Genomic DNA, 26,268 nt, shown 5'->3' on the forward strand with positions numbered 1-26,268 from the left:
GTTGTTTTCTCGGCACCTAACTAGTTACTTCCGATATACCAATTCGTCCGGATTTTGAGCTAAAATACATGTTGTCTTTCTATACTAAGTTGAGGGGGTTCACGTAACATTTAATTTAAATAATTGTGGAACGCTGAGGCGATTTCTATCCCCTCTGCTATATACTTAGCTTAGAATTTATGGAGACGCGATTACTTTTGAGTCAAAATCATGTCATTATTCACAGAACCTAACTGGTTCATTCTTTACTTTGTTTGCGAAACGCTAGAATTTAACATTATATTTTATTTACGTTACGTAGAGACAACTACTACTTTTATATAGATTGCAGATACTCTATAATGCTAAAAACTAATTTGGGACGTTTTGATAAAAATATTTAAAATTACGTTTTATACTACAGAAACACTTGATGAGAACCTAACACGGATTGTAAGAACACCGATACGGACACGATTTTCGATATTTGGAACCCACGTGTGGGTTGGAATTATCACCACACTTAAAGTAGGTGCCTTAACAGTGACCAACGTCTATTGATAATAAACAAGCTTCATATAACTGTGTCATCTGTAACGTGGAAATTTATTCCCCACAGAGCACGCAAACGGAAACAATTAGGTATCTTTCGTCATTTTATGGATAACTAACAATCAATACCATTAGCTTTAAACCTATAATACCTCATGCTCTCCTTTCTTCTATCATGCATGAAATACTTGCTTACTAATTAGGATTACTTTATTGCGAGTGACTCTATATTCACATTCTGATCTATTAGTTTTCACTATTGGTCTCCTTGACTCTTTAAAGGGAGTAGGGTTGAGATATCCTGAACCATCCTGGAATCACTTATTTCCACCTTAATCCTTGTCACTTGAATACATCCACTTAAGTGCATAAAATTTGGATGATGTTTAATTAATTTGACACGTCACAACTGGTGAATGGTCCTGGTGAACCGGCATTCACTATTGTGGTTGGGGACACTAATTGTCCGGAGAAGTTGATGAAATATTATATAGTTTTTTATTTTATGTTTATTCTATGCAGCCTTGAGAAAGTCGCAGGTGCCACTACTTGTAGCGACGAAACGCGTTGGCTGTGGTGCTGTTTGGAGAAAAATCAAAATTAAAACAAGACAAGAAGTTGACCTGGAATTTAAATTTATTGACTCACTTGTGCTTTTGTGTCTAAAGTATATATATTGTTCTGAATAAGTTGTAATAAGCTGACATAATTACGTGTGCTTGGGAGTTAGATAATTCTTTTGGTGAGGGGCTCGTCTCTCGGTTTATGGAATTTAGGTGGTTTTCCATACCTTTGAGCACCGTACGAATATCTGAACAATTGATATAAAGTGCAAATCTGAATCCTGAGCGCCATATAACCTATAGTTAACCACGGTGCTATCTGTTGTAATACTTCAAACTATAGTTCTAGTCTATATCTACTAATGTGCAATTTCACTATTTATTTTGTAAATAATGAAACATGTATTAGTACTAAAGAATATCATACGTGTATATGTTTAAATACACGTATATTAAATGTACACAATTTAAGGAATGGCTTATTTTCCTATTAATCTTCACGCCTGAATTTAAAATATTTAATTTCATGAAGCTGTCAAAGTGTTATTTCTACTGACTTGCTTTTTTCATATGTGTTCACATGCAGTTCTGGTTACGAATAGATACATTTCTTGTAACAGCAATAGATACATGTCTGAGAAAAGAATATATTTTCAAGCATAGGGGAAGTCTGTGGATGAGCAATGGACTGTTGTGTTTAAGTCTGAGTGTGAGACTGAGACCCTGTTCCCATGTCTAGCATGGAATTCTTCCTCAATGTTACGGAAGTGTACCATGTGAATCCACACATTGGAAATGAAAAAAATACAATGGACTCTAGTTGAAGATACACCTAAAGTGGAGCTGCCAACATACTGTATTGATTATAACTTATTTTTGCCTTGACTGAGCGTGTGAGACAACTTCGGACTTTCTTGAGGACCGCATACTGAACTCCTTTTGCTAAACTAATTTTCTGAAGATCCTATGTAGAACCTTCCTTGTACTCCTGCCCAAACCATTACTTTAATTCAATTGCCACTTTGAGTGAACTCTTAGAGACAATTTCCCATTTGCTCCATTATTACCTCTGAATAGCACCTTTGACTGACTTTTATTTTCCCACTCATTGAAAACTTTTGACCGAGCTTCTGAAAATGCTTCTGTGGGTGTTATTTATACTCTTGTGTCTGATCCCTATCATTTTCTATAAAGTTGCTTGATCTCTGACCTCTGAATGCTCTTGTGCCTTAGTTGTACTTGGAGGATTTAGATTGCTAATCTCTAGTAAAGATTGCCAGAGATTATTTTCTGAACATCAGATATTGATATTATTGTTTTGCATCACTGCTACTGAATTGTTAGTTTGTGCAATCCTTGTTCACTTAAATTACTTTAGGAGGCTAGGCCTCCTTGTGGCTATTTTGTGTCTGTATAGTATGGTCTTAAGAGAGATTTGCTTTAATTTGATTTCTAATATGTAAAAAGCACTCTTAAATGGTGCTACTGATTCCTGCTCCTCTTTGTGCAGGCAAATGGTTGCACTGTTAAGTGAATATGTACCACATTAACTCTCTCTCCCTTCACACGAATAAGATCCATCAGAAGACCAAGGTAGAAATTAAGTAAGAGTTAATGATCTATTAGTAGTAGTAATAGTAGTGGTGGGGAAGGACTATCCTCCTCTGCCATAGTATTGCATAGACCCAGTAACTCAAGATCAAATCTGCTGGATCAAAGGTTAATGGACCTTAAAGATCGATTTGTATAAAAACACAAGCCGTACCGGGGTATTACCTTTCAATGGAAAACACAAATTAGAGTCACAGTAAGCCCTGGCGGTAAGGGGCAATGAAAACTGCAAAATCCTCCCTTATTCACCTTGGCAAGTGGGGCCTTGTTTTTATTTTATTTTTTATTTTCAAGAACAAAAGCACGCTTTAAGGTTTTGTTTTTGATAATAGAAAAATAATTGTAACTTTGCCATATGGCTCTGTCACAATTGATGCAGCCGTCAGGCAAATTTACAATACATTGGCAGCGACCGCTATGACCCAATGTTTGAAATCTCAGCTGCACTGACAGACTTTTAAATATTTGGTCATCGGTACTTCCACTAGAGCAACAGACTAATTTACTCAGTCACCCTGGCTGCATTAGCGGGGGATGACCCAACTCCCATCTTTTAAATTGAGCCCTTAGTTTCTAGTTCTAATTTTTCAATTTATTTTAGTCTGGCTCAAATTCTTTATATCTAAGTTACCCATCCCAGCAGCCTATGCTTCTTTGATTTGTGAATTACTAATCTTTTTGCCTGGGCTCCATGCTATTTTATAGATATAAAAGCTTCATTTTTGACTGTGAAAGAATATTTTTCAGCACTTATGACAATAAAACCCTTTGTACCTGGTTCACAAACAAGTAGAAAGTAGTGATGGACATCTACTCCTCCACCTGAATGTATTTTTCCTACTTTTTGTAATTCACAAACTTTGCTAGGACTATGTCTGGAAAGCTGGACCAGTTGCAGATTTCCATGTGTAACCCAAGTAAACTCATGTGATCTTTCCAAATAAATCCTATACCCTCTCTATGTAGAAAATATTATTCCCTGTAGATAAACAGGTCCCTACACCTGCAACCCGGAGGTGGTCCGTTCTTCTTCTCACCCTAAATGGGGATTTACACCCGCCTTGCTGGAATCAACTAGCAACATTTTCTGGGTGGAAAGAGGATAGGTCAGAATTTGGGACTGTCCACAAACGTACAGCACCTTAGAACGCTTGCCTTTTCATCTCTTGAGTTGGATTTACTTCTGCAGAGATCTCCACACTCATGGCAGAGATTATGTCAGACTTAAATACGTTTTTTATCAACTATGAATCCCTTCGTGAATGCCTCTAAATTTACAGCCAAATTTACCTTTGTAATTAGACCTGTATGTCTCTGATATCACTTTCAGTGAAGTGTGCATCAAATCATAATTTTGAAATCTACTCATAATTTATATCTTTAGTTTGAATCAACCGAAAGAATTGTAGTAAACTGAATCATCAGTTTATTTTGTAATATCCTGTTTCATTGTCTGGATGAGGATCAAATTCCACGCTTTAATGACTTAATAGTAAGCTCAAAAGCCATTTAGAAAAACATTTACATCATGATATATCAGTGGATGAACTGTATTCCTTTATGAATGTATATTTTTTTTAGATCACATAAATATAGGGAAGGGGGAATTAAACATTCTTCTCTGCAATATGTCTTAGGACAGTGTGTAGAAATATCTACCTGAAACCACTTCTTAGAGAAAATGCTAGGGTTGTAATGTATTGCTGAGTGCAGTGTACATCTAGAATTTCAACGGCTGTGTTGTAAATGAAACATACAGCTATCTTTTTTTATAATGTTTGGACTCTGTTCTAAATTATCCTGAGTTTCATGGATACATATATTTTATAAATAGATTAGAATAAACAATGACGCCACACAAAAAAATGAGATATAATACATGGCAGCCTGCAATCCTGCATTAAACCCTGCTAGCAATGTTCCTTTTGCATGATAGTCGTGAAATTGCTATAGACCTGAAGTAAGAAAATTATGTTGCTACTCAACTGCAATGATGCAATAAAGGTGTCTGTCAATACCTGCTGCTGGCAGGGCACATGGTAGGCTGCTGAAGGGAATTACAACAGTTTTTTCAAACTTTGTAAACTAAATCTCGCTTTTCTTCATTTCTGACCTTTTTTCCTGAAATGTAATCATTACCTGAAAGAAAATATTTATGGCAAAGAATGAGCATGCCGCTATCACATTCCAGATGGATGCTTAGAGCTCTAATTAGGCTTTCAAAGCAAAGGATCCACAGAATGAACAGGAAAAATGCAATTGCAGACCAACAATGATTTATGTAGGACTTCAGTCTCTCTGTTGTACCGCATAGGGAGGTGGGAATTCTTCTTATAGGTAAAGCCATAACTAGATGGTTGCCTTATGAACAGTCATGGACTTGTAGACACAAGTGCAAAGCCACTGTGGTACAAACAGAATAATGACTGACAATTAGAATGACATAGTTTGTGGTCACCCACACCCCCCCAACATTATGTCAACACACCAGCATATAGAAGCTAAAAATGCTGGTGGAGGGCCTTGACGTATCCAGCACCAGCAGGACCTGGTGTCAACGACATTGTGCGGATGGTGAGCAGTGGCTTAGCACAAAGTCAATCAGCTCAGATGTGTGAACATGTACATGTATGGAAAGAAAGAGGCAAAGATCAACAGAATGCAAGGGTCTAATGATTTCACATTCTGAGTGGGATTGAGGCTACCATAAATGAGACAATATGATACAGTATATAAACCACACCTGGGTCAGCTAAATTACTGTTACAGTACAGAACCAACCACAAGATGCATCTCTTTTTGAATACACCCTATTTATTCATCGGAAAAGCAAATGTAGAGGAATCAGGGAAGAAAAATCACCACTACGTACAAGGAGCTGGAGGAAAGGTTCAACATGCAGAGACACAGTTTGCCCAAATTACAGGCCTCTTGCCACATTACAATGAACATAATTAGAACATTTGCAGGGCAGTTAACTTAAGATTAAGCAGCCCTTCACATAAGGAGAGATACTGATTCCCTGGTACATTTCTTGCAGCTGTACTTTTTTGTTGTTAAAGCACATTCAAGGACTCTGTTTTAATGTCTAAAGACATAGAAGAGCCAATTAATCAGTAGATTTGTAGAGCGCTTCTTGTCACCGATGAGAGCATCTAGGCGATGGCAGGATCCAGTTATTAACCTAAATAGCCAGGTCTTCAGGGATGAAAGGGTAGCTGTTTGAAGTGGAGGACCCTGTCGCATACCGGCCCCACCAAATGCTGGAGGCATGCGTCTCCAACTCCTCGCTTCAACTTTAGGCTAAGTATGGACACTGTCTGAGATAGCCCTGCTCACCCCCTTAGTACCTTGGCACGAGCAGGCAGGCACAAGTGTTCAATATGTGCAAACAAACTCACAGTAACCCCAAGATCTCTGTCCAGCCTTGGATGGGTCCAGATGGTTTGCCTTTGGCATGCCTTTGGTGCACCAATTATGCAGTCATGCTGCGGCCTGCATTAAGTAGGTCCTAGGGTGTAGAAAGAATGGTGAGTGGGAACACTGTGGTGAGGAATCCCAAGCAGAGACAGTGTCATTGGATAAAGCTGGAACAAGCAGGAAATGGAGGCCACAGGCAAATGGAAAGCTGGGTACCAAAGCTAAAGCTGACAAAGAACAATGATAAGAGCTGGGATTAGTAAAATCTATGAGTCCAGGAGAAGATGTGCAATTTCAGATACCCAGGATTTTGCCCTTTGCACCTACATATGACTAATCCCACTAGAAGCCCTGAAGCAAATGTTTTGTGAATGGCCCATGAGATACTTTTTTATATTAACACAGCTGCGTGAGAAAGTGACAAGCAACACCCCCCAAAAAATGAGATGTAGGGACAACCTTTGGAAATCAGAGTAGTTCCACAGGAATAGATACATAGTAAGTGAATGATGACTTACATGAAGGACTATGGGGTCCATTTTTATGTTTGTGCTCATAAGCTACACTCACGTTGAAGCAATTCGATCTGTATCACTACCTCTACTGCTATTCTGTCAAAATGTACCTTGTTACTTTTCCCTCTCCTGCCATTCTCATGTCAGTGTATAATTGGCATCTACTATTCTCTTAACCTACCACTATCCTCTCATTATGGCCTTAACCTCATCACTATCCCTAACAGTAGACCAAGCACTTGTTCTTACCCCTAGCCTTACATCTAACTTTACCCATGCATTTACGTTTATCTGTAACTTTACTGTAACTCTTACCCTTAATCTGCACCTGACTATAAGCCTGCCACTGAGCCTAATCTTCTTAACCTTATCATAGCCCTTATCCTTACCTATAACCATGCTACAACTTTGCCCTTGCCCTAACTCTTCCTCTTGTCTTTACCCTGAGCCTAAACCCAAACCTGTGAGTGAGCCTGACCCCAACTCTTAATCTTGCCTGCAACCTTTACCCTATACCATGAGTTAAGGATATCCAAGGTTAGGACAAGTGAGGTAATGGTAGAGTCAAGGTAAAATTGTTGAGGTAAAGGTAAAACAAGGTAAAGGTAAAACAAGGCAAAGGAATCTAGGCAAGGTGGGACATGAATCAATAAAAGTGATCAAACAGTACCCTTCCTCCAACTGTTATTCTATTCTTTAATTACACCTTTGAGCCTGGGGGTATTCCATGCCCTCTTAGGCAAGCCTCAGTGATCCCACTTCTAAAACATTCTCCTTTGTCCCTTCTTAACTGTAGTTATTATTGTCCCTTCTTGAATGTGATTTCGCTTCTTTGAACCCTGTAGAAGTTGGCCCAAATACAATCTTTCATAGACGCAATTCACTCTCTTGGTGATTGGCAGTGGGGTTGCAGACGTCATAGACATGCACAGGACTCTTCTTGAGCTTCAGCCAAGTATGATGGATCTGCTGAATGATCGTCCAGCAGCACTGATTTTTATTATCTGATCTATTGGTGTCATTCAACACCCTTGACCACACTCCCTCTTGTTAAGAGCAGTTGATGAGTGTATGAGTCACAAACTCAGATCATTTTAATTAGACATCAAATGCTAAAGGTTATTTACTTGGAAGACAAGAATATCGAATCTCATTATAATGCTATTGCTGCCACATCAAGAGTTGCTGTTAGCTAGAATTTTAGTTTTCTGAATATTTAACTCTGTCCGTAATAAATAAAAAAAATACAGACCATATGCTTAATTTGGGCCAGAGAACAACAACATCAAAAAAAAATTGAGATTACATTTACTGAAGTCTATGACAATTTTTTTTAATCAAACAAACAAACTACGGTCATTTTCTGAAAGATATTTTTAGTGGGTGTATGGTTTTCTTTTTTCTTACACGAACTAACCTCGAACATTATTAAATTGATTATACGCTTATAGCTGTGAACGGTTTAAGGCATGTGCTGCATTGCCTTTCTAAAGAATGCTTACCAAAGCTGGATTCAGCAATTCCAAGTTGTATTGTAAGGTTTGTAGTCAACCCTCGTGTGTTTTTAAGAAATTGGGCTGATTAAAAAAAAAAAATTAATTTTGAAATAGAATTATTGCAGGACACCATTCCTCATATTACAATCCATCTCATAAGATCACAAATTGTGACCCGCCTAATGAATATTAAGTAGACAGGTCATTCTACCACCCTTGCGAAAAAAAGTTGGTGCATAAATTGCTACTGCTCTTTGCAACAAGAATGTTAGTACATCTGCCAAAATGTTGCTATACTAAATTTGGGCAGACACCAACATTTGAGCTTCCTTTTAGCATAAACCGCATAGTTTTATAGCATGTGGGAGTGTTCATTCAAATGTTAGTGAATGAAAATGTTTAAGAAAAATTATTTTCAAGTGCCTTGAAATGATAATATAAATGTCTACATAATGTTTTCTTTCTTCTTGTACGACTAGCAGACAATTGTCTTTTCCCCCATTTTTATCTATGTGAAAATCCAACTTCTTGTTAGGCAAATCAAAACCATGTGGATTATATGGACTATACTTATTTTCCAATTTCGTGTTCAATAATATCATTGCTTTTTGTTGATTTTCTAGTAGTTTTATACATTGGTTCAATGTTCAATAATTACTAGATCTATATTTTTTAATTCTCTGCAAATTGTTTTCACTGTTTTATTGATTGTGTTGTTGTTGCAAATGTATTCTGCCCGATTAGTCCACAAGGATTTTTCCCTTTTGAACACCTTGTTTTTGCCCCTTTACTGTGGGTGAGTCCCACTACTTGAGTCTCACTCAATGTAATTTCATTGTAATTGAACGGGCTGCAAAAGTGAGACTACAGTAGTGTGCAGCTGTTAATTACATACAGGTACCGTGGCGCAGAATGCACTCTGCAAGGATCGGTGCTGGCCGAGGGTAGGCCTTATAAGATTAGTGGGCATTCATAGATGCTTCAGTAGGGTTTACTGGAAAATCTGTAGTGCTTTTTCTGTATTATATAGACAGATGAAATATACCTTAAAGTGCAGTTTCATATTACTTAGGCCTATAGAGTCCTGCAGGATGTTAAACTGGGGCAAAACATGCATGCCTGGTTTGACTTTACTGTTTTCAATGACAAGTATGTACATCTTATGGGACATCAAGCATTGCCATGTTTCTGTGACAAAGCTCATAATCAGATTCCAGTACTTTGTCCCACCTGATGGGCTATGCTAATAATTCTGCTTCCCAGCAGAGGGAACAAAGGCTTCCCTACACAAAGGGATCAATTATCAGTGATTGATCCAATTCCTGGGAGAGACAAGTGGCATGGAGAAACGTTAATCTGATAATTAGCTGTCACACTGTACCTGACTGTGTCAGCCCAAACCCACTGAACGAAGGAGGAAACCGAGACATCTATAGCCAACATATGATGGGCTTACCTTTGAAGTTCTGGTGGGAAGGGCCTTCAGAGGAGTTTTACACAGAGAAAACTTGATGACACCAAATTAGATTGTCCCAGAGTGTTGTGTGGGAGAGTTGGGACAGGATGGATGATGTGGCATCCTAGGATTGGCCAGGGGTGCCTGGCATTGAGAACTTTCCACCCAGACTTGCGACTTGAGACACGGAAGAAGAACCTGGACCATAGAGGCAAATATAGTGAAGGAAATCACAAACTGGAAAAATTAGCCACCTTATTCCCTGCACAATCGTTGGGTCTAATTTATCATTTAGTGGATGTCCAATCATTCCACAAGGGGGGGGGGGAGTAAATTACTCCGCCCCCTTGAAGGTGGGACCGTCAAATTCATAAATGATTGCCAAGCAGGCGGTCAACATGATACATTGTCAGAAACCACTGTCACAGCAGTTCCTTCAAAAGCATTTTGCTGTTTGGTGTAGCTCGCATCTGCATGATGCAACCCGGCACCAAATAGTTAACATTTTTTATTTTATTATTTATTATTTAAAACAAAAAAATGTAATGCTCCCCACACCATGGGAGTTCTCTCCGATGGCGAGGTGGGCATTATCAGCATTTTACTGTCCCTCACTGCCAGGGTTTGCCTGGCTGTGATGGACAGTAAACAAATGGATATATGTCTGCCAATCCTGGTAGGTGGGCAGACATATAGCCATTTCTCTTCTGGCCTGGCAGAGTAAGGGCCATTGGAGAGGTTTGGCTGTGACAGAGACAGAGTACTCCTCACTGTAGCCAAACCTGTGGCCCTCCTGCATCTAAGTTAGGTGAGCAGACCATTACGTTGGTGGTATGTACACTCTGTTGCTTTTGCGACTGAGTATGCATACTGCCACTATATAATACAGGCCCTTTATCATCAGCTGACCCAAGGACTGGCTCTTTGATGCTCCCTGAGGACCAGCTGGTGGAAGACTTGGACTCAAGTGGCCCCTTGTGCTTCAAGACAGCACGAGGCTATGAGGCCTGGGTGTAAGGGCAGAAGGGTGCTGTTCTAGCTGGTCCCAGTGGGCTGCACAAGATGAGCACACCAGCAGGAGCCTCAGGGTTAGGCAGAGTAAAAGGCAGGTGAAAGGGGTCAGAAAACGCAGCTCACTCAAAATGCACCTTTTAGAAGCCAGGAATCTTGTTGAAAATCCTAAGATGGCCAAAAGAGGCCCAATGATTCCTATGTTATGCTCCTTGAAAGATTTTTTCATTTTAACGTGCCAAGCCTGGTCCCCTTACAAAGCAGAACTTTGCCCCCAGAGACCCAATCCACCCAGCAGTGCTGCAACCCACCTGCAAAGATGTGAGTGTGAAAATTAGCTCGCCGGTTTCCATGCCATCATTGGACAATGTCGGCCGAGCGGAGAGGCTCTCCGCGCTGAACCCAATTCCCCATACTTGCAGCTGGGTGGCCGGTAGGGAAGGGCAACCAGGATTCAAAACTCTAAAAAGAGAAAGGAGAGCCTGCTGCAGCATTGCTGAGTCTCAAATCAGTGGGTGAACCCACTCTTTACTGCTTCTGGCTGAGGGAACACCCCATAATGCTTACCCTAGGCTTATTACTTTTTTTTTACTGTGCTTATGGTGCCCTAAAATGGGCTGGGGCCCCACCAACTTGTCTTCATTGTTAGTTGATAAAGTGACCTAACTATCCAGGAATCTTGAAATTATGACCCCTCAAGCCCACATCATTTTCCAGCACTCCTGGGGCTGAAGATTTTGCTCTTGAGCAATTGAGTACAGGGACATCCAGTGGTTGGTCCTATGGTTACATCATATGGCCTTTATGTGTAAAAGAAAGACTCTGAAACATGTGATTTAACATTTAAAATGATTTGTTGAAAATGTTTATATTGTTAATGAATGCATTTGAATGTCATTACTTATACAATTGGTTTTTATGTTGCATCGTAACAGTGGATTCAGGTTTATTCATCTGGTGACTGTTGGTCAAAGCCAATAGGCGTGCCTTATACATCCTAATGTGTTGACTCCTCAACAAAGCCAGCAGGCTTGCCTTATTTAAAATGACACCCCCTTATATTCTGTTGTTGCCTCTGATTAAGGTGGGGACATTGTGGTTATGGGGTTCATGATGTTACTATTTGTAGTAGTTTCACAATATTTTTGTAATAAATGTACTTTTCCTTTGAAAAAGATAAAGCACTGACTGGACAATAATTTGAGTGTTATTGCTGCATGTCACTAAATAGAGATTACTAGACCACCCCACCTCCCCTGGGAACAGCTGCTCTGCTTCACTAGCCTGGGAGAGTGAAGTGTTACAATAGGGTACTTGGTTCCTGTTAGACTTGACCCTTTCTGCAGTCATCCCCAAAATTATTGTTTTCACTCCTCTTATTTTTGCTGAGTTTGTTTTTGCTTGCCTTTGGACTGTGTGCACTTTATCACTGCTAACCAGTGCTAAAATGCTTGTGCTCCCTCTTCTATACATGGTAACATTAGCTTATACCCAATGGCATATAACATTTGCTTATGAATCCCTAGTAAAGTGATACTACATGTGCTCAGGGTCTGTAAATTAAATGCTACTAGTGGACCTGCAGCACTGATTGTACTACCCACTTAAGTAGCCCTTAAAAAATGTCTCAGGCCTGCCATTGAAGCCAGTGTGTGCAGGTTTTAAACTCTCATTTAGACCTTGCAAAGTAAACATTTTGCCATCCCCAACCCTTCCCTATTAATATATATGTCACCCCTAAGATAAGCCCTGGACAGCCCAGAGGGCAGTGTGCAATGTATTAAAAAAATATGACAGTACTTTTAAGTTTTATATGTTCTGGTCATGAAAACCTCTTAAATTCGTTTTTCACTACTGAAAGACCTTACACTCGCATAGGATAACATTCAAGTTAACTTATTACATTTCATAAGTGTAATTTCCAAATGGGAATAGATAACTAGTTCATGTTTGGTGTCTCTGGAATTGGATTTTAAAATTCTAACATATGATGAAGTCAGATTTTAAATTACAATTTTGAAAGTGCCACTTTAAAAAGTTGCCATTTTGCTGCCTTAGCCATTTAGATCCTATAGCCTGTTGTTGCGTCATATGACTGGGTGTAGCTGACAGGCAGGCTTTGTGTATTACTCCTAGACAGCAACACACAATAGAGAGCTTAGGTGTGTCCGGCTGGGCCATCACTTGAAGGATGGGAGGGAGTAGGTAGGCACATCCCCACTTACACTTGAAGAGGCTATGGCCTTTCTCCACACAAATTGCTGCATACCCCCGGTAGTTAGTCTGGAGCAAGGACAGGGAAGGCAGGATGCCTGGGGGACTGCAAAGAGAAACCTCCAGAAGATTTCCCCCCCACTTCAAAGGCATAACTGGGTATAAATACTGTACCTCAGACACAAACTCTTCACTACACTTCTGGACCTGTGAATACTCTGCCAGGAAGGACTGTGGTGCTGCTACAAGGATTGCTACTCTGCATGGACTGCTGCTCTGAAGCAACTGCTCCCTTGCTGTGTTATCCTGCTGCCTGCTGTCCCTTTCGTATAGAAAAAGACCTGGACCTGCAAATCATATTGAACCCAGGGCTCCAGAGTGACTCAAAGGGCTAATGTGCTGGCCTCGTGATCCGCACCTCAGGGACATAAAAGGCTCCCACCAGCTACTGGCCCCGTCTTCACTGAGTTCCTGACCCCCCAGTGGTGCCTCTCAGGTCCTAGAGCCTTGGTGTGGCTCACAGAATATTTAAATCAAGCTTTTGGGCTCTTCGCGACTGCGATTTGGCCCGTTCACACTTAGACAGCACCACACCACACCGAAAATCAGCACAAGCCGTCATCAGCCCATCTCTTCACATTGCATTGTTGGCCTCTTGCGGGACCGCAAATGCAAAGCGATAGCAATGCCAGCCCGTGATGCTGGCAGTCTCCTTATGCTTCATTGACAGCCTCTCACGACGCTCTCCCTGCTCCTTGTGGCCGTCTCCAATGCGAACGGGACTCTTGACACAGAACACAAGAAGGTAAAAGTTCAGCGGGGCTAATTTGGGACTGTGGCCGACCTGTGCTACATCACGGTCGGCCTAGGCTGTTGACGTTCACCCTGTCCAGCGTGACCAGATAGCCGCACTTGGCACTTTATGCCTTTAGGTGCTCTTTTACTCTTTATTCTATTTTTTGTCATTGTGGTCTTGATTTATTTATTGCATTCAGCTTTATTTTTCTAACTTGATGAGGGATCTTTTTTGTGTGGTGTTTTCATTGTTTTACTGTTTGAAGTGTTGCACAAATATTTTGCACATTGCTGCCAAGTTAAGCCTGACCTCTCTGTACAAAGCTATCAAGGGGTAGAGCAGAGGTTAATTTGGGGATTTGCTTGTACCTTACTCTGACAAGAATTGCGGTTGCTGCTTGATCAGAGCTCCCACGTCAGTCAATCAGTAACCCAATTTCTCACTGTTCTCCATCAGGAGACAATTGTGGACATATTAGTTGTGAAGGATTCACATCCTTCACAACTAATGGCATATTTTCCTACAGTTGTGAACATTTTTATTTATTTATTTTATTTATGAAATTTTATAAACGTGTACAAGACCATAATTTGGTGTCAGAGTGCTGTACAACATAACAAAAAGCATCAAATATACCAGGACCAAAATACAGAATATACAGCATGAAAAGAAAAAACAAAGAGTCATAGTGAAAGCACCAGCAATTAAATCAAATTGGCATGGATGGTCTTCTCAGATAGAAAGGAGATTATTCAGTAGTCTCATTTTTACTTCGTGTTTTTTTTAACCCCTTGCGTGCTGATGACGGCTCCCATCCGTCATGCGTCACGGTGGGCGTGTGCTGATGGCGGCCGGGAGCCGTCATAACCACGCCCACGATCGGAATGTCCAGCACCGCAGCGGAATTCCAGCAACGGGCATGGGGTTAAAGAGCGAATGAAGGGATGTCCCTGATCTCTGGGGGAAGAGAGTTCCAATTTCTTGGGGCAATACTAGAGAAATTTCTCCTATAGTTTTCTTTTTGTGGGTTTCAGAAGTAGGGAGCATGTACTAAAAGAAGCTCTGTTCCTTCCAGATAGAACCGGTTTCTGAGCCAGGTAGTGAGGAGTGTTGTGGTGGATGGCTTTGTAGGTCATGCATGCTATTTTTAGGTGGATCCTAGATTCACAGGGTAGCCAGCTCAGAGAGTGGAGGGCCGGGGTGATGTGATCATTTTTCTTTATGCCTGTGATGAGCTGTGCAGCCAAATTGAAGGTAGCTGTCAGTGGTGCTAGTTTTTTTTTCGGAAGGGCAACAAGGGTAGCATTCCCATAGTCAAGTTTGGAGATCATGAGAGACTGAACTGCCATCTTGAGATCCAACATACAGACAAGAGTACTTGCATGACATCATATATCACATATATCAGGAATGTATCTGCCAAAGACAATGTAATATAATAATATAATAGAATAAGGTGTTGCTTTCGTACAGTCAATGCTGTTTTGATTCCAGTGAACTGCTTTGCTAAGTCAATTTAAGGGAATTGAGTTCTTCTTTGGCCGAAAAACCCAGTAGGTTTGGGGGAAGCACAATGTCTCTGGGAAGAGTATGGGTTTAACCAAAGGTTGTGTAAAGGAGATGGGACATCATTGTGCATGTGTACTGCTTCCAATGTTGATAAGTCATAGTTGGAGAGAAACCTCACATATTTTAAGAGCAAGGACTTGCATTATGATTGAGAATGTAATAAATCATTATTTTAAATGATCAAGTGCCACATCGCTGTTAGGCCCAAAAGGATCCTTTCCCATCAACTTGTCACAGCTCTAAGTATCATCGCCTCTGCCATGGAGACAATGAAGAGCAAGTCAAGTCAAGTCAAAATCACTTTATTCGATTAATTAAAATCATAAAAGTACACAGTAAAAACATGATGATAAAAACATTAAAAATACTAAAAAATTAGCGCAGCAATTTTACATATTAAAAGTTATTTACAGAATTCAAATCTTTTAAATTTACTTTACAAAAGGGGAGAAAATTCATAAACCATTTATATCGTGCTCTCTAAGTTTCTTGGATCTTACAGCTGCGACACGATAACTTGCGATGTTAAATATAGTTCAGGTATTATTCAACAGTTGAAGATACATTAGAGCTGGTTTAACCTGATGGAACCCCAACCCTCTTAAGAGTGGGATAATGAATTTTTTACTCAATGTTCAGTAATGCTTACAAAAGAACATGAAATGGATGGTGTTTTGCATTGAACAGTTGTAGCAGTCACAAAAAGGAGCCTTGTCTGGGGTGCTCCATGTCTGATAGTTTCCTAATAAAAGATATACCTGGTTAAACCGAAATCTAATTAAGAGCCAACGATGGAAAGGTTTGGAAACAACTCTTAGGTACTGTTCCAAGGAAGGGGAAGTGACTAGCAAAAAGTGCTCTCTCACAGCTGGTTTTGCTAGTTCCTCGGCCTCTTTTTCCAGTAGTTTCATGGACAAGAAGTGCCTTTTGACCCAAAGTATATCACCTTTAACAATACCTTCCGGGTGATCAAAAATTTCTAGTCGCCCCAATTTAGCAAATGTTACTTTGATGTAGGATAACCATGGGATTTTGAGCCCCCTTTCCAAACCGATACAATTTCTTATTATTAGACGGTTCAATGTTAGCTCAGGATTGAGCCAGATTTTGAGCCAACACGTGAGGGGTACTAAACTAATTAAGTCACCAACAAATCCCATGCCTAGCTCTTGGTGAACAGCAAATGTTGGGGTAGACTGTGGGACCGTTAAAAAGGAACAAAACAATTTATTTTCAGCCCTTTGTACCTCTATCATGCTCGTATACCCCCAAATTGCTGAACCGTAAAGGGTTAGGGCAAGACATTTGACCTTATATAATTTAAGGATTGCCTCTTAAGGTCGCCTCCCCAAACGCTGTATTAATTTTAAAAGTGCAGAGCCCGCTCGTACCAAAGCGTTCTTTTTTGCCAACTTCTGGGACGTCCATGAGCAACCGTTATCAAACAGGACTCCCAGATATGTAAATGCTCTCACACCTTGAACCTCGACCCCTCTGCAATGAAAGGACTGTGCTCTGTTCTTACCCGGCCCCAAAGCCATGACATGAGACTTGGAGGTAATAATCACTAGGTCTAGGGATGACATAAACTCCCGAAACGGTGCAATAACCGTTGTAAGGCTAATGGGGTACGTGCTAAAAGAACAGCATCGTCGCGTATAGGAGCACAGGATTGGAACGGCTTCCTATACGCGGGACATCCTGGGTAGCCATTTCGAGGGATTTGTCTAGGGCATTGACATATGTGGTGAACAGCAAAGGGGGCAAGATGCACCCTTGCCTCACCCCTCTCCCAGATCTAAAGTGCCTAGTGCAAGAGCCTTCTTGTGTCATTCTGATGGTCGCTTGTAAATCTCTATGGAGATCCGCCATAAAAAAGACCAGGCTGGGGTCAATCCCCATATCCAATGAAGTTGTCCACAGCTTTGATCTATTAACTAGATCAAAAGCTGTGGACAAGTCTATGAATCCCATATAAATAGAGCCCTTGGTGGATACTGTATATTTGTTGATTAAAAGATACAGGTTTAAACACTGGTCCACAGTGCCTCTACCGGGTCTGAACCCATATTGGGACTCGGCAAGAATGTTATTATCAGAGACCCAATCGGATATCTTTGCCAGCAGGACCTTACCTAAAATTTTTACAGAGGAGTCTATGAGAGATATTGGCCTGTAACACCTTGGGTCTCCTCTCTGGCCTATTTTAAAAATGGGAATAATAATTGATTGAGCCCATGAAGAAGGAAAACCAGAGGAGGTTGAAGAATTAAACGCATTCTGTAAGATTGGGGCCCTGAGTGTAACGTCTGCCTTATACAGATCAGTAGAGACGCCGTCGGGACCAGGAGCCTGGTTGCTAGATGAATCAATTATAGCTTTTGCCACCTCTGCTTCTGTAAACTCTAAAGGTGTAAGAACTGGACATGTAATAGGGGGCACAAATGAGGCATGTACTTCGTTGCTTGCATAGATAGCTTCGAAGTGTGTCACCCAGTCACCTTCAGGGATGTTTATTTCGAGCTTGTCATTGTCCTCACCCGTCAGCTGTGGGCTATTAACAATGGCCCAAAATTTAGAGCTATCCTTTAGAACCGCGTCTGTCATAAGGCTATCCCATGTTTAATTTTTGATTTCTGATTTATGCCTATGTATACTAGATTTGTATTCCGTTCTAAGTTTAACTATTAGGGCTTTATCTTTCGGTAATGTCTTAAGAGCTTTCATTAAATTTCTGTGAGCTTTCGAACAATTTGAGTCAAACCATTTCTTTGCTTTTCTTCTGCTAGGTCTTGAAGGGACACTTAGGTCTTTAGCAATTTACTTGCAGATCCCCCCAAAGGCTCTGATAGTCTCCCCTGTAGGAGTAGCCCCATCAGAGCATTTAGCAAAATCGTCACACCTCTTAGTACGCAGGCTATCTAAAAAGTGGGCTGGAACTATTTTTGCCCACTTCAGACTTCTTCCCTGGTCACTAGTGATCACACTAATTTGGGCCCTAGGGTTGTTGGGGCCATCCACACGTGAAAACCCCGCTTTCAGGACTAAATGGACCGGGTTGTGATCACTAAAAGGAGTGTTACGTGCATTATATGATATTACATGGTCCAGTAGAGCTGGAGTCATAAATATGAAATCAATAATTGATTCCTCTCCTCTTGCACTGTACGTTGGTACTCTCTCATTTATATCAAGAAAACCAGGCTCAAAGAGACCTGCGCCTGCCGAAGTGTCTTCCAATGATTGGCCCCTTTGAGTACGTTCGAAATGTTGGGGAGATGCAAAAATGTGGCTGTACTCATCAGTGATTTGACAATTAAAATTACATAAATGTATATTAAAGTCTCCCATCAAAATAATATCAAATAAAATAGTTTGATGAGACTTATAATTCTCAAGATATTGATCTAAAAAACACAAATGTCCGGTAGGGTGTTCACCTTCAGCTGAATTATACAAATGAATTATCAGAATTTTCCCATTTTTGTTCGTGGAAAACTCCTATTTGGAAGTTTGGAGAGGCTGAATCTAAAGATCTTGCCACTCCCTTCAGATTTACTGATAGGAAAGGCATCAGACCTCCCCTAGCTCTCCCCGAAGCAGAGGGTCGTTCTGGTACAAAGTAGGATTTGTAACCATCGACCCAAAAGTTATTGAGGGGATCCCAAGTTTCCTGTAAGGCTATCATATTGTTAGCTTTAATTAACTTTATCCAATTTGGGTCATCACATTTTGATCTTATCCCTGCTATGTTCCAGCTTACTATCTTAAAGTAGGAATCAGTCTTGTTAGCAGTAACTGGAACATGATCTTGTAACGGGAGTGATGCATTAGATTTCCCTAGTCAGTCATTGTCTTGTAAGCATGATAATGGGGAAAATCTATTATTTAAAGCTAATGAGCCCCCTCCCCTTGGGATCGGCATACCATTTGACTGTATTAAAGGTGGAATCCCTGAATTGCGCCCTAATAATGCGGGGGTCCTTAACAGGGGGCGGGTAGATTCCCGATAAAATTGCCACTTAGTATACTGCAGACAATATTTATGTGGAATTCCTTACCACCCTGCCCTAGGGTAAAAGAAGCCCAGGGGGACTGCCCTAATGTTATCATCCATTGTCCTTAAATCGGACCCATTCCATAGCATTCTGGCGACTGCACTGGGATCATTAAAATTAACAATAATGCAGTCCACTTCAACCTGCTTTACAGTAGGCCCAAGCCATCTTACACGCCTTGCCATTATGACATTTGGGGATATGTTGTTATTACCCGTGCAATTAAGGTCACACCATTTCCTGACTTTGTGTAGGAGATCCGCCGTTGATTCTAGCTCCCCATCTTTCAACGGTGGAATCCCTACCAGAACAAACGCCAGTGGTGCTGCTTCGGGTGGCAGGTTAATAATCGGTTGTTGGGTAATTTTGCCTCTAGGCTCCCCCTTGTTAACAGTAACACAGGGATCATGTGGAGATAAAATATCGTCTGACGCCAAGCTACTAGCAAGCCCGGGGCGTGATGAACTGCCCTCAAGATCACTTCCACCTTTCCTGTGATCAACAGCCAAAGTGGGACGGGAAATATCAGAGCGTGGCATTTCTAATAGTGCCCTAGAATTATATACAACCTGTTCTGTTTCACTCGTGACAGGATTTGATTTAGGGAGAACTACCTCTCTATCTAAGCACTTATGCTGACTTAAAACACGTCGATTCGTTCACATTTCTTCAGTAGGTCGGAAACACAAATGTTCAAAGTGTCAACTATGTCCTTCGCAATTTTTAGATAATGCTTGATCCAATCTGGAGGAGAATAATTCTTCAACCAGCTCCCGCAGATATTGCTCAGGCAAGTCAGCTTTTGGAGCATTTAGTTTGATGGTTTTGTCTTGTTTAGGTAGTCTCTTGCGGTTTGGATATTAGTTTTCACAGACAGACTGGGTGGTTGATCATCACTTAATGAACAGATTGTCTCTGACCCTTCCACCACATCTAGCAAAGTCACAAGGGGGGGATTTATGATGATTCTGGGCTCCAGAGGTATATGACTAGTCTTATCGGTATTGACGGAGTCTTGGCCCACGACCTGCTTGTTAGTTTGTGTCAACCCAAGTTCTCTTTCCATGGATTCAATTTCAGAGGAAAGCGCCCCAACAGCAGATGTCAAGTACAATCTAATGGAGGCAGATTTTCTGGGCACTTTAGCGACCCCTCCCCCCTGATCTTGGGAAGAGTTATTTTTCCGCTTACCCATTGTGCAGACACGAGATGACAGTGAGGTAGCCCGTCCCGGCCTCTTTTGGCCCCTGATGGCCACAGATGGCCGCCCTCTGCCCGGGCTCAGCCCGGCATCGCCTGCGCGCGTCCTGCAACGCGGGGGCTCAGCAGTTTTTTTAACTCGCCTCCTGGCGCGAGATTGGCGGCTGGTGACGATGCCGCTGAGGAGTCTGGGGAATGTAGTTTGTCCCCTCCGCTCGGCGGCCACTCAGGTGGTGTGGCGGCAGCGGGAGGCGGTCAAACCCAGCACAGGTGCACAGGAACAGAGGCAGGTGAAGCCAACAGCAACCCCCAAGCAGCGCAGAAGAGCAGCGCACTCAGCAATTTAGACTGGCAACTGTGTATCCATGTTGGGTGGGCATTGCAATGCTTTTCTTAGAGGATTGGAGCACTATCTTTGCAAAATTGCAAGCCACTTTAACTTGCTTGGAGCTCTGATTGAACCCCTGGAGACAAGTTCCAGGCTCATGTGATACAGACCAGCTTCTGTGCCATCAGCAATACATCAGCAAAAACCTGGTATGAGTGGACAGTACCACAACATGGACAGAATATTGGCTCCATCGGATTACTATCGCAAGCATATATCTAATTGCTTGCAATGGTTATTAAAGCAATAGGATTAAACCGCAAGATGCCATGTAATATGTTACATAAATAGGCTTCAATAACCACTCTGCTCAAATAATTCTCACAAAACATGGACTCAAGACCAAGCACTGTGATTTATTAAGTACAATGTTTCCTGATAATCTTATTTTGGGTGTAAGTGGGTTTTTCACGCAAATCGCGATTATGCGTCAAGTTGGAACACCACACTTCAGGTATTTATCCTTTGCATATTTTGCCAAGAAAAATATTGCAATTTACAAAGGTTAAAAAGACCTGGAATGGGGCAAAAATCAGCAAACACTGATTTCCCTAGTAATTCCTCAGGCTGAAACTCGGGATCCGGCAGAATTTTCACCCCAGGGGAAAACCGAAGCACGCGGTATCGGTGGGCACATTAGAGAAACCCCAAATTCAAAATCCACCATACTTTTAGATATAAACAGCTAGTGAAAAATATGGACTGCTCTATGTTAGACCGTAGCACTGTAACCCATCTAAACCAGTATATTTGCACTGCTGATGCTAGTACTCGGACTGTGACGTTTAAACACATTTCTCCCTTCCCAGCACCCCACATATTTTACTTTTCCGCCTGTGTCCCTTCCCTTTCCCGTTCCTTATCATCCCAGCTCAGACGGCTGTCCCCTCATACTTTTGAGAGCCTTTGCCCTATTAGAAAGATTGCCTCCAGAAGAATGCCACTGTTCTCTGCAGTCTCCATGAGTTCCTGCTGGTTCTTTTCCATATGAAATCATGATGTTCTACTTTGGGCTTCTATACTTTGTCTGATGTGCTCTCCTCAGAAAGAATATTCTTTTACACAGAACAACTAAAAAATATTTTCCTCCAAAAGGTCCCCCATTATCTTACATTTGTAAAGAACTGTAGAGTCTGTTGGTGTAGTATTAGAGCAAGTTGTTTAACTGTGTGATCCTTGTCCTGTGGAGAGTGTCTTAAAGCAAATCATGTGCCTCCAAGTTATCATCAAAAGGTCAGTTTCATGACGCTCCCGTAGCCAGAAGAGGAGGAAGTGCAAAGCTCGAGAGAAGGTGGGCCAAAGGCGCCCCAAGCAAACAATACAGGAATCGAGCACAATGGTATGTTTCACCACCAGTTTGAAACGTGGCACCGTGAGCTGTTGGCTTCAAAGAGTTTAATGAAGAAATAAACACTTCATTATATTTCTGAAGGGTTTGCGGATTTCAAAATCTTCCTGTTTTTATTAGATGTGTGCCAATGAAAGCAGAGGCTTTCCGGATTTGCTGGCTTATTGTGCAAACAGTTGTTGATGGATTGGAATCAATATTTAGATTGTGGATGCAAACAGGCAAGGAGGTTTTTAGATTGACCTTTGTGAAGCTGCCCTGTTTTCGTGAATGTCGCTTTTGTGCTGCTCTTCTGTGCTTTTGTGTCCAGTGGCGAGGCGAGGATGTATATTGAGATTTAAGTGGAATGAAAACCACATAATAAGAGTCGATCAGAGCGGCTTTAAAGGCAGCACATAACAGTCCAAAAACTCTAAAGTTGTTCAGAGAAAAACATCCTTTTCACGATTTTATCTCCAGAAACCAGGGCCGCGATGTACTTTGTATTCTGCACAAGGGGACATCAAAAACTTGGGGTGCGTGCAGAGAACAGTATTATGTGCAGGGGGTCTGGCGACACAGAGCATTAAGCGGAGGTGTGGAAATGCACAATGTCAGATGAACATTACTATACACTACGCTGCACTGTTAGGGCCACATTTACTAACATTTGATGCAATACAGCACGACAATTTGCTGTGCTGCGTCAAATAGAGACAGCAGGAATGCGCCTTGTTTACTAAGATATGACGCATTCCTGCTCACTCTCTGCACTGGCACACTATTTGCAGCCTAGCGCCAATGCAGGCACCCTTGCACCAGGGTGCCTGCGATACAGACAGGATTATTTGCGTCAGGATAGAATGCCCCTGCCCGCGTCCTCCACAGGGGGACATTAGCAGGGCAGCCCTCCTAGTGCCCATTAGTCGGAGCCCCCCCCCCCTTCAGGGTCTCCGAAGAGGGGGGAGGCTCTGGCAGCCTCACCAGCCCCTCCCCTGGGTGGGGTGCTCTAGTGATGTGCCTCCGGGGAAGGGCACGACTGGGGGGGGGGGCCGGGTACTTAGGCCCCTGCCGCCTCCAGATCGGCCTCTTTGTCCGGTCATTCTGCCCTGCCTGCAGCGCTGCACCCACCCTTCCTCGTACCCAGCAGCTGAGCAGGCAGCGTGCAATTGGAATGTTTTAATGCTGTCTTTTGTGTTGCAGGCGGAGTTACAGGGCGATCTGGAGGCAGACTGGTACAGTAAGGGTACCTCTGCCTGGCACAGTGAGGGTGCCTGAGCCAAAGACCTGGAGCCGCAGGGAGGTTCAGGGAAAACCACGACGGCGCCCCGTTAGTCATTCGGGCGGTTGGGGGGCCTGACCAACCAGGGGTGTGCCATACCGCTCCGCCCTGAAAGGGGCGGGAGTATAAGACATGATTGCGTGATCCGGAAGGGGATCTACAAAGGTGCTGCACTGTCTGGGGGTCGATTAGGCGGGCGGGGCAGCGAGGGGCTGCCTGCCCTGGATTGCCCGTAAGATAACCCACGAAAACGTCATACTTTTGTTGTATGAAAATAAACCTGCAGCAGTTCTTTACCCATAAACAATGTGTCCGGTGTAATCATTATATGGGAAAATGTAAAAGGTGCTGGGCGGAGCGGATGACGGTGTGGGCACTAGGCATTTTCCTCTTTCCCTGAAGAATTCAGCACACGTGGAAAGAGGAAATAATGAGGAGAAATAAATAAGCATATGTCTCTTTGTTGCGCCTCGGTTGAGATGTCATAGCATTTTGACACATTTCTAGGTTTCCCACCCTTATTAATTCTTTGAATGCACCAATATCCATGGGTGGGTGCATAGGAACACCCACACTACACTCATGAAATGCCTTCCCAGTGAAGAGTAAAGTATGGTAACTATTGGCTCTACCGTGTGTTACTCTGGATTTGCTAAGCCATACGGAGCCTTGCAAGGTGGCTTTGTGTGGCTTAGCAAATATCACTTAAGTCCTTTTGTTGCCTTGCATAACACAATGGCAACGCAAGGCTCAGTAAATGTGGGACTGAATTCTTACGCTGCACATTTTTTACATTAAACAATTACATATTGAGCTACAGGGAAGTACAGTGGTTTTATCACAACAACACCATTTGTTAAACCCAGGATTAGAATTCAGATGTGCAGTTGCCGAGGTGAAAACAAGTATTCAGTTTGGTTCGAAAGGTAGGACAGTTCGCAATTAATATCTCACTAGTTCATCTCTTCTCTCCTTCAATAGAAAACAGTGCCTTCAAAATTTGGTGTATGGGTTTTTATGAAGAAGAAATCAAGATAAAAACATATATGTACAAAGCCATGTTCCCATCTTCATGCTGAGTCAATATCCCAGTCTCACATTTTGACTTATATCGTGAGTGTTTGCACTAGAGAGGGAGGTTGCAAATGAACTGGAGTTTCACTACTTTGTAGAGCTGTTGTACTCACTTCCCTTAGAAACACCAGTTGGTATGCCCCCACACAAAGTGACTCCTCTCCCCATCCAGTCATTCCCACCAATCCACTTGCTTAACCTGGAACAACCTTTCAATTGTTTAATGCTCTTGACACCTGCTTTATTTGTGTGGCATCTCTTCCTTCCTTCACCCAGAGTCTTCAATTGCCCTTGCCATCTATACCTCTTTTTCCTCCTTATTATTCCTTGCTTGGATGGCATGCTGTGCACAATACTACTCTTTCCGATATGCGATCTTGATTCAAAGTTATTGCACCACTTAAAAACAATATTGTTTGTTAATGGATCCTGTGTTTCTTTCTTCAAAAAAATGATTAATAAAGAATTATGTAAGAAACATGTTTAAAAAATATATGAAGGATTCGAGGATTTTCAGGGCCACTGGCAACATTTTGTTGTGTCTTTTGGCGCTCCCTTTTCTATAGAGGCAAGTACATTTTGTTGAATTTGATACACACTTGTGCTGTTAGTTATCTACAGTAGCAGGGCCGGCTTTAGAGCTGTTGGCGCCCAGTGCGCCAGAGATTTTTGGCGCCCCGCCCTCCACCATGACCACCTCCTCGGATTCTCTCACGACCATCAGGTAAACGTGCCCCTCATCTCTCCATAGGCCCTCTTGCCCATATTTCATGTGTTTTAAGACACTGGTAAAGGCTGACTTTACAAATACGGATGCATATCTACTCAAACAAACTTTTCAGCAACATTAGGAATAGATAATAAAAGACTGGGGGATAAAAACAGAAATCATAATATATTTTATGCTGTTTGCATGCAGCTCTTTGATGACAGTTCATAGCAGTCACTGTTCTATAATAGGGTTGTATCTTATGAACTGCTGTAACAAAAGGATCCCCCGTTGACAAAAGCAGTAATCCACTCAGTTATCCATATCAACGCGTTCTTTGCTGCAGGCATATTCACTCTCTGTGCTACTTTATGGTGAGTCAAAACTGCCCCTAGACAAAACTCTTAACTCTCTCTAGCAGAAACATCAATCACAAGAGTTATCTTGGCATTTTTAATACTGTCTTAAAACTGAACTCACAACGAACTCTGCTGAAAGGGTTTTTAAATCATAAGTTATTGCTGAACACAGAGCCCCCCCACCTCCCCCCTTGGAGTCCGTGCCCCCTCCCCATTTTAGCACCCAGTGCGGCTGCACTGGTCGCACTGCCCTAAATCCGGCCCTGCACAGTAGCTTTAAGGAGGGTGTGGGTCCAGGACCACTCTATCTCAAAAGCACATGCTGCCATCAGTGCCTGCAAATTCAGTGCATCCCATTATAACTTGTTGCATCCATGCTGCACCAGATCAAGGATAGACACACATCTCTGCCAGTGTTGCACAATCCTTCTCTGCAGCATTCCTTCTTATTCCAAACCTGGTGCCAACAGAAAATGTTGCAGATACACCTCAGTTATCACGTTCACCACTCCTGTCTATTTTATATTTCTGTACTTTGCCAAAGTAAAAGAAGTACAGATCTGACTCTTCCCTAATCAGTGATGCAGAATCCACTCCCTCCTTAACCCAGTCATGGTCAGGTAACAGTGGAACTCCTTTTCAACAAAAACAAGAAATATACAGACACAATTCAAACATGGCATTTAGCT

This window comes from Lissotriton vulgaris, chromosome 3_1 (genome assembly GCF_964263255.1).
Source record: "Lissotriton vulgaris chromosome 3_1, aLisVul1.2, whole genome shotgun sequence".
Classification (NCBI taxonomy): domain Eukaryota; kingdom Metazoa; phylum Chordata; class Amphibia; order Caudata; family Salamandridae; genus Lissotriton; species Lissotriton vulgaris.